Source organism: Ischnura elegans, chromosome 12 (assembly GCF_921293095.1).
Source record: "Ischnura elegans chromosome 12, ioIscEleg1.1, whole genome shotgun sequence".
Taxonomy (NCBI): domain Eukaryota; kingdom Metazoa; phylum Arthropoda; class Insecta; order Odonata; family Coenagrionidae; genus Ischnura; species Ischnura elegans.
Window position 1 is genome coordinate 43,212,568 of NC_060257.1, and position 7,437 is coordinate 43,220,004.

The window sequence follows — 7,437 nt, forward strand, 5'->3', positions numbered from 1 at the left end:
CGTGGTTTCTTTGTTCACCAAAATACCTATTGAAGATGCCATCGAAGTCATTAAGACTCCGACAGCAAAAGGCCTTCCGAAAGACATTCCGAAAATGGTGGAGTTTTGCCTTCGTAATTGTTATTTCTCTTGAGGAGGGAAATCTATATGAACAAACGGAAGGGGCATCCATGGGTTCTCCTTTATCACCTGTCGTCGCAGATCTTTATATAGAAGAATTTGAACGAAAAGCCCTGGTTTCTTTCCCTATGAAGCCGAAACTCTCCGTGAGATATGTTGACGATACCTTCGTCATATGGCCTCATGGGACAGATAAACTGAAAAGATTCCTTGAACATCTTAATAGCCAAAATAATTCCATCCAGTTCACTATGGAAATGGAAGAAAATAACCAACTTCCCTTCTTGGACGTTCTCGTCAAGAAGAAATCAGATGGCACATTGGGACCTTCAGTCTATCGTAAGAAAACGCATACTGATCGCTATTTGAATGCCAAATCACACCATCATCCCAGTCAAAAAGCATCAGTCATTAAAACCCTATATTATAGGGCATATTTCATATCGGATACAGATTGGCTCGCTAGAGAGAAACAACACCTCCTTACCACGCTCCAAGAAAATGGCTACGATCGGGTACTGATTAAAAAAATCGCGCGAAAGGAAGAAGAGAAAAGAGATGTGGCCTTGGACACTGCAAAGGAAGACCAGCAAAAGGCAAAGGCACATGCTCTCTTGCAATACGTGGCTGGAACGTCGGAAAGAATTGCTAGAGTTCTCGCCAAACATGACGTTCAGACGCGATTTAAAAGTTTGAAGAAGACCGCTGACCTCCTCCGGAGTGAAAAAGATCGTCATCCATCCGATACCTATGAAGGAGTGTATGAAGTAGCGTGTTCTTGTGGTTTATCATACATCGGGCAAACATCTAGATCCCTCAAATGCAGATTTCCTTCCTTATATTTATCAGAGTTTCGTTTTAATTCCTTTATCTTTATTTATATTAATTTAATAATTATTATTTATATTAATTTATAATTATTAATAATTTTTCCTGGGGTTTCAGACAATTTTAGAGGGGGTCTTCATTAGACTTTTTGCCGTATCTCGTCTCGTTCACCCCAAACATTTGTATGAGTGAATGAATAATGAATGAATGAGTGGTCGTTAGGGGACTTTATGATACATAGATATGTGTATATAAGGATCGCAGATCAGCACATCATTTGGACCCGAAGACGGGAGCTGGAACGCGCCCGAAACTGTCGTCCGCAAAAACATGAATCAACGCGGTGTAAACCCGGAAAACCATCACCAATCAACTCACCGCGGAAGCCTCCGTAATAATTCAATCTTAGGATTGCTAACCAGCAGAGATTATCAAGTCAAGTGATTATCTAATTGTGAGCAAAATTAAATGCATATGTAATAAAATTAATATTTTACCTGCGTGCAGACAAAAGCTGTGAGGGCCAAAGATGCGAGCAATAGCTTCATGTCAACGATGTTCAGTAGTCGCTTCGGAAAGTCTATCCGAAAATCCTCAGGCAGCGCTTATATATGCGGAATGAGATGATAAAAAATCCACGAAGATCATTTACAAAGGATCTGGTGATTGCTAAAAACTTATCAGGAGTTAATACTCTTATTGTTAGACGTGTAATTGATCTCCAATCCGAAGAGTCGATTTTCATGTGGCAGGGGAAAAATAAGGTGTCAAATTGGGAAGATTTAAGACTCTTGCATAAGATTCAATAAGTGTTACCAATCTCGTCTCACTTGATGATTTTTCCTCGTCCGTAATCTTATCCAAGGTTCAAATTATTATCAATATGGCTTAATTTATGGCATTATCAATTGGCATTAGCGTGAAAAATAATTATCATTTCAATCAAGATTGTCTTCAAATGAATTAATATTTGACATGTAGTGATAAATATTCAGTGAGGCTTATTTCAGCAGCTCAGTTCTGGAATAGGCGCAAATTTTTCTTCCATTCTGCCAATGAAAAGTTAATGCACTTAACCCATAATAGGTTTCAGATCATTTAAATAAAATAAGGGAGATAGACTGTAGAACAGACAGCTTCAGAATGTCTTTTCTTCACGATCAATAAGAGACTATAACGGCAGCGTTAGAACTCACAAATAGTGTTGATGACTTGTATTGTAGCCTTCTAACCTTAATGCATGTTTCTGAATTTATTATCATGTCCAACACCTTGTATTGTGTTCTCTAGCTTTATTGACTGATTACCTTAATATAGTGGTCAAGTTTTGCCTTTGGATGAATGTTTTTTTAAAGGAAATTCTTTATTACTAGATATTTACACATTACATTATCATAAATATTATATATCGTTAGACAAAAGTATATATATGCAAAATTCGGATTAACACGCATGGTAAAAATGATAGGGTCTAGCTAAGCCATACAAGGTTTGTCAGCAGGTGCCACTTTTAACCTAAAGATCGGACGTTTTACATAAAAAGACAATAAGTATTAAGTTAGGTTGCCGGCAACAAGAAGAAGGTGGATGTGACGGTTCTTGTATTTCCCGAATTAAGAAGGGGTTGTGAACATTTGGGCAATATTTTTTTTACGTTATTGGTGAACTGTGATGCAAAAGTCCACAGACATCACTCAAATTTCTGTCCTTAAAATTTGTTTTGATATGCATATCAATACTTGTTTTCCTGGTTATCCCCCGAAGTTTATTAATTAATTGCCAAGTTTTCCTAATGTCTTCCTTGCTTTGTGTTAGTTGTGAACGAACATAGGAAATTTTGGACCGCCTTATCAATGATGTCACCTTATTTCTTTGCAGTTTGTAATTATTTTTATGCATTTGGTTAGTTGGATTAGATTTCCATTTTTTGAATAGGAGGTCCCTCCTCTGTATTTCCAAATAAATGACATTATTTATCCAAGGAAGCTTGTATATTTTTTCTACCAAATTTTTCTTTTTCATTTTAGCAGTGGAATATATGATGTTTAATTTTTCACAGTGCTGTTGATAAATAGAGTCTGGATCATCGAGTGTAAGTAATTTTGACCAATTAATCCTTCCTATTGCCTGCGTTACCCTCCAGTTGCAGAGGCTTGCAGTAATTGTTATTAAATTGTTTCCAGGTATGTCCTCATTAGTGTAAATGAATACACCAACAGGGAAATGATCAGATATATTTGTCTTATTAATGAAACCTTCTATTTTGGATAGATAGACCTTCATGTTGATGTGGTCTATGCATGATGTTGTAACTTTATGCTTTTTGATTTCTGCTCTTGTACCCTTATTTATGTGGGAATTAAATCCATAGTTAGCAAGTACATTTTTATATGCAGTGACATTTGTGTCTTTATGTGATCTCAGGTTCAAGTTAAGGTGACCAAGCAGAATTACCTTATTTTCTTGTCTATTACTAAGGAATGAATCCGGACTATAGGTGAATTCCTTCTTGTTCATGTGTGGCGGCCTGTAAATTCCTATTATTAGGACATTGCTTGAGTCATGTTTAATTTCTAATGTTGTAGTATAATTTGTTAGTATGCGTGACGTTTTTTGGACTATGTAGTGTGCATGTGGATATTCCCTTGCATGCTGGTGATTAATTAACCCCCTTAAACACCCCAGTGGTAGCTAGCATGGTATAGGGTGGTTTCCTATTATTTTTTTATTGCCTAAATCGAAAGATCATTACTCCTGGAGTACGTATTTCACGCTTTTAGATTTTTAAATGACAATATCTATTTTTGCGATTAAATGAAAAGTGAAAATTTTCAAGCGCGCGAAAACGCGACGCGTAAGTAGGAATGATGGGAAATATCTCCGTACGTCGTATTTCTGGTTCCCCCTCCGCCCGGTGAGGTGACCTTGAGGCGAGGCTTAGCGCTGATACGTCGCAGGCAGCCAGCGGGTAGCCTAGTTCCCTGCTGGCTGGTAGCGCTTGGCTTAAATAAGGATTATTAATACCTTATCAAACGAAGAAAACTTTCCGACCTTAGCCAGTTTTAATAAGTGATTATTAAGACATGTTTCCCTGAGCTCTGCGCCTCATGCATGCATTGGTAACCTCAGACGATGTATAGTTCCTATCTTCTCCTATAGAAACAAGGTCCCTGTGACGTCACGTGGAGTGGCATCGCATGGGCGCCAATCTGGTCCTTTTCAAATGAGGATAAAAATGGACCATTGCCATTCGTCCAAACCGGCATTTATAAAACGAAATAATTTGTATATTATGAATACACTAATGGTGGGTAAAGAATCGCAATTATTGCCTTTTGTTTTCTTTGATGAAGGAAACTACCCTATTACGTAGATGTTAATGAATCCATTTTAACCCCAATTTTCATCTAATGAACATCAAAAATGTATACTTTTCCAGTTCTATTCAGGAAATACAAAGGTTTAAACAAGGTTTAAGCAAGGTGTTCTTTCGTGCTCTAAAGTTAACACATCCAGCGCGGTGCACGTCAATTGATGTGGTCCCATCCAAGCCGTGATACGTGCTCCGTAGCACGGCTCTGGCGGTCGGGCCGGGAGCTCTTTCTCTCCCTCCGTACATGACAAATATCCATTTCCGTGTCTTCCAATTATGTGTATGGCCTTCAGCAAGCTTCCCTCTTTCGAACCGTTTGTGCCCTATGAAAATAGCAGTATTTGAACGGAAGTTATGGCACGAAAACCTCTCTCTATTTTTCTTTCTTATTTTAACGGCCGATTTTGACAACTTTAATGCAAACCGGGCCAGCATTTTATGTGTTAAGTGGCGAAATATGTATCAACCGCAATAACTATGAAATCGTATAATTTTTTTACAGTTTTAAATTAGAAGCCTTGAAGGAATATTTCTCGGGTTTCCCACCGGGTGTCGTATCGGGTTGTAGTTCCCAACGTTTCCATGACTAAGTCCGTCATCGTCATCAGGGGTTAATGTTGAGCCAAGTTTTTTCTCCGGTATTTATACTCATGAGGGCCGTTCAAGTGGGCCCTGATTGGTCCTTTCTGAATTGGGGTGATTTATAGTGATTGATCACTGACTTCCACGTATTACTTAACTGGAAGCCTTTGTCTCTGTTTAGGTTCTTTCGGTGTATGTTGATTTGTATGGCTTCTTTGACAATTCGATCCCAGTAGTTGTCTGTGCGGCATAGCACTTTGGTACTTTTAAAATCCATTCGGAGACCGAAGTCCAGGCAATGCTCTGCTACCGCTGATTTCAGAGGATGGAACAAGCGTATGCATCGTTCGTGTTCCGTCAGCCTTTTTTCTGTGGTGCGGCCTGTTTCCCCAATGTAAACGTGGCCACATTCACATGGGATGCTGTATACTCCCTGGACTTAGTCATGGAAACGTTGGGAACTACAACCCGATACGACACCCGGTGGGAAACCCGAGAAATATTCCTGCAGAGCATACGCCGGGAAAAACTCAGATTCTACATAGAAGCCTTGAAGTTTAACTTCTCCCAGAAGCGGTTAGAACGGGTTAATATGTTATTTCCCATTAGTATTTTTTGACTATTCCAAAAAGATTAATGCTATGGAAGATCTTCAGCCCAAAAATAGAAACATATCATAGTAACGAAATTAAGATGTCTTAGATAAAGGTTACTTTTATTAGTAAATGCTGAGATAAATTAATAGAACATAAAGACCATTTGAATTGCCTCTAGAAATGAAACGACTTCGGGCTCCGCAATCAAGAATTAATTACAAAATTAATATTTATGTTTATTTATGCATTTTATGCAGCGAAAGAGGAAAAGTCAGGGCTAAAATTAAAATGGGGAAGCAAACGCTGGTGGAGCAAGACGAATTCTGTTACATAGGAAGCAGGATCACTAGCGACGAGAGAAGCCAGATATAAATTATCAGAGGAATGGCCCAAGCGAAGAGAGCATTCCAACAAAAGATAGACCTTCTTAAAATGGAAACGAAACCCTTGGGGAGGGCTCGCGGGTTCCACTCCTGGGGCAGGGATTCTAAGCGCGAGCTTTTTTCCTCCGCCCACAGGAGGGGAAGGACGGGAGGGAACAAGGAAGGAGGCGCCGCCGCGATGAGAGCCCGACGACGCCTTCGGGGAGGGGATAGGGAAGGAAGGGAAGGGACGAGGAATCCCGCACCGTCACAAGACGGGCGAGCCCTACTAACAGCGAAACCAAGCATACGCAATTAATATACTGCCAATCCTAGTGGATTTTCCTATGAGGAAGAAAAATCCATCGATCGAATCGGTAGATTGTCGGAATACACAACGAACTCCTAGATTATCGATATATGTCTCTGTGACGTTGTCTTTTTTTATAATGTCGTTTAAAAACATTTACTGTCCTTTAACTTTACCACGTTCCATCAAATATGAAGTAGGAAATGCAAGGAGGAGTTTTTAACCACCATCCATAATGCAGGATAACAATTGGAAATCTCCCTCCGTAGCCAAAACTCTTGATAATTTATCTTAAACTTTGGTTTCAATTCAATGTTCGATTGTAGTCCAGGAAGTCCTAAGAAGGGTAGGAGAGAAGAGAAGCCTCATGAAAACCTTAATAAGAAGACGGAACAACCTTATAGGCCACATCTTGAGACATGATGGCCTGATGAAGACAATCATCGAAGGGCAAGTGGAAGGCAAGAATGGAAAAGGAAGACCTCGGACAAAATATATGGAACAAGTAAAGAGAGATGTGAAAGAGAAGAATTACGTAGGTGTGAAAATAATTAGCTGATAGGAGAACTGAGTGGAGAGCTGCGTCAAACCAATCCTAGGAATGTTGACCAGTGATGATGATGATGATTGTAGTCCAATTAAGTCTTCCTCTAATACCCAACTTTCTACAAACGGATATATCCCCCAGTCTGGAATTTCCAACAAAAGAAGATCATCACATCTTTGCGTCATATTTTTATGTAAGGTAGCTAAATGGTTGTAAAAGACGCTCAAATCATCATCGCATAAACCAGCTTGCTCTTCTAGTTCAAGCAGGGAGGGAATTTGATAAAGCTCTCGGCGACATATGTTTAGTTTCCCTTGTGCAAGAGAGCCTTAGAAACATTTTTCAACCGTTCTTACTTTAAAATGTAAGAAAACACATGGTTTTAATTACTCCAGATGCGGGAAACAAAGTAAACTTTAGAAGGGAAATTTGAAATCGAAGAAAAAATGAAGGTTACGGAACCTTCGCATTTGTCACATTGTGAGGACCCTCCGGCGCCCCCCTGCCGCCCATTTGACACTTTTCGCCCCCATAAACTACAGCAACGCCCCCCAGGAGGCGGTAGCGCCCACTTTGGGAACCACTGGTCTACACTAATAATGGTGCGTTAAACTTTAAAGGTGTGCCACTGAGCCATACTAAGAGTTAATAATGTTTTTTCTCATCTGTGCGTGAATTCAGTGATTTCAATATTACGCCTGACGAAGTGTTGAATCTTC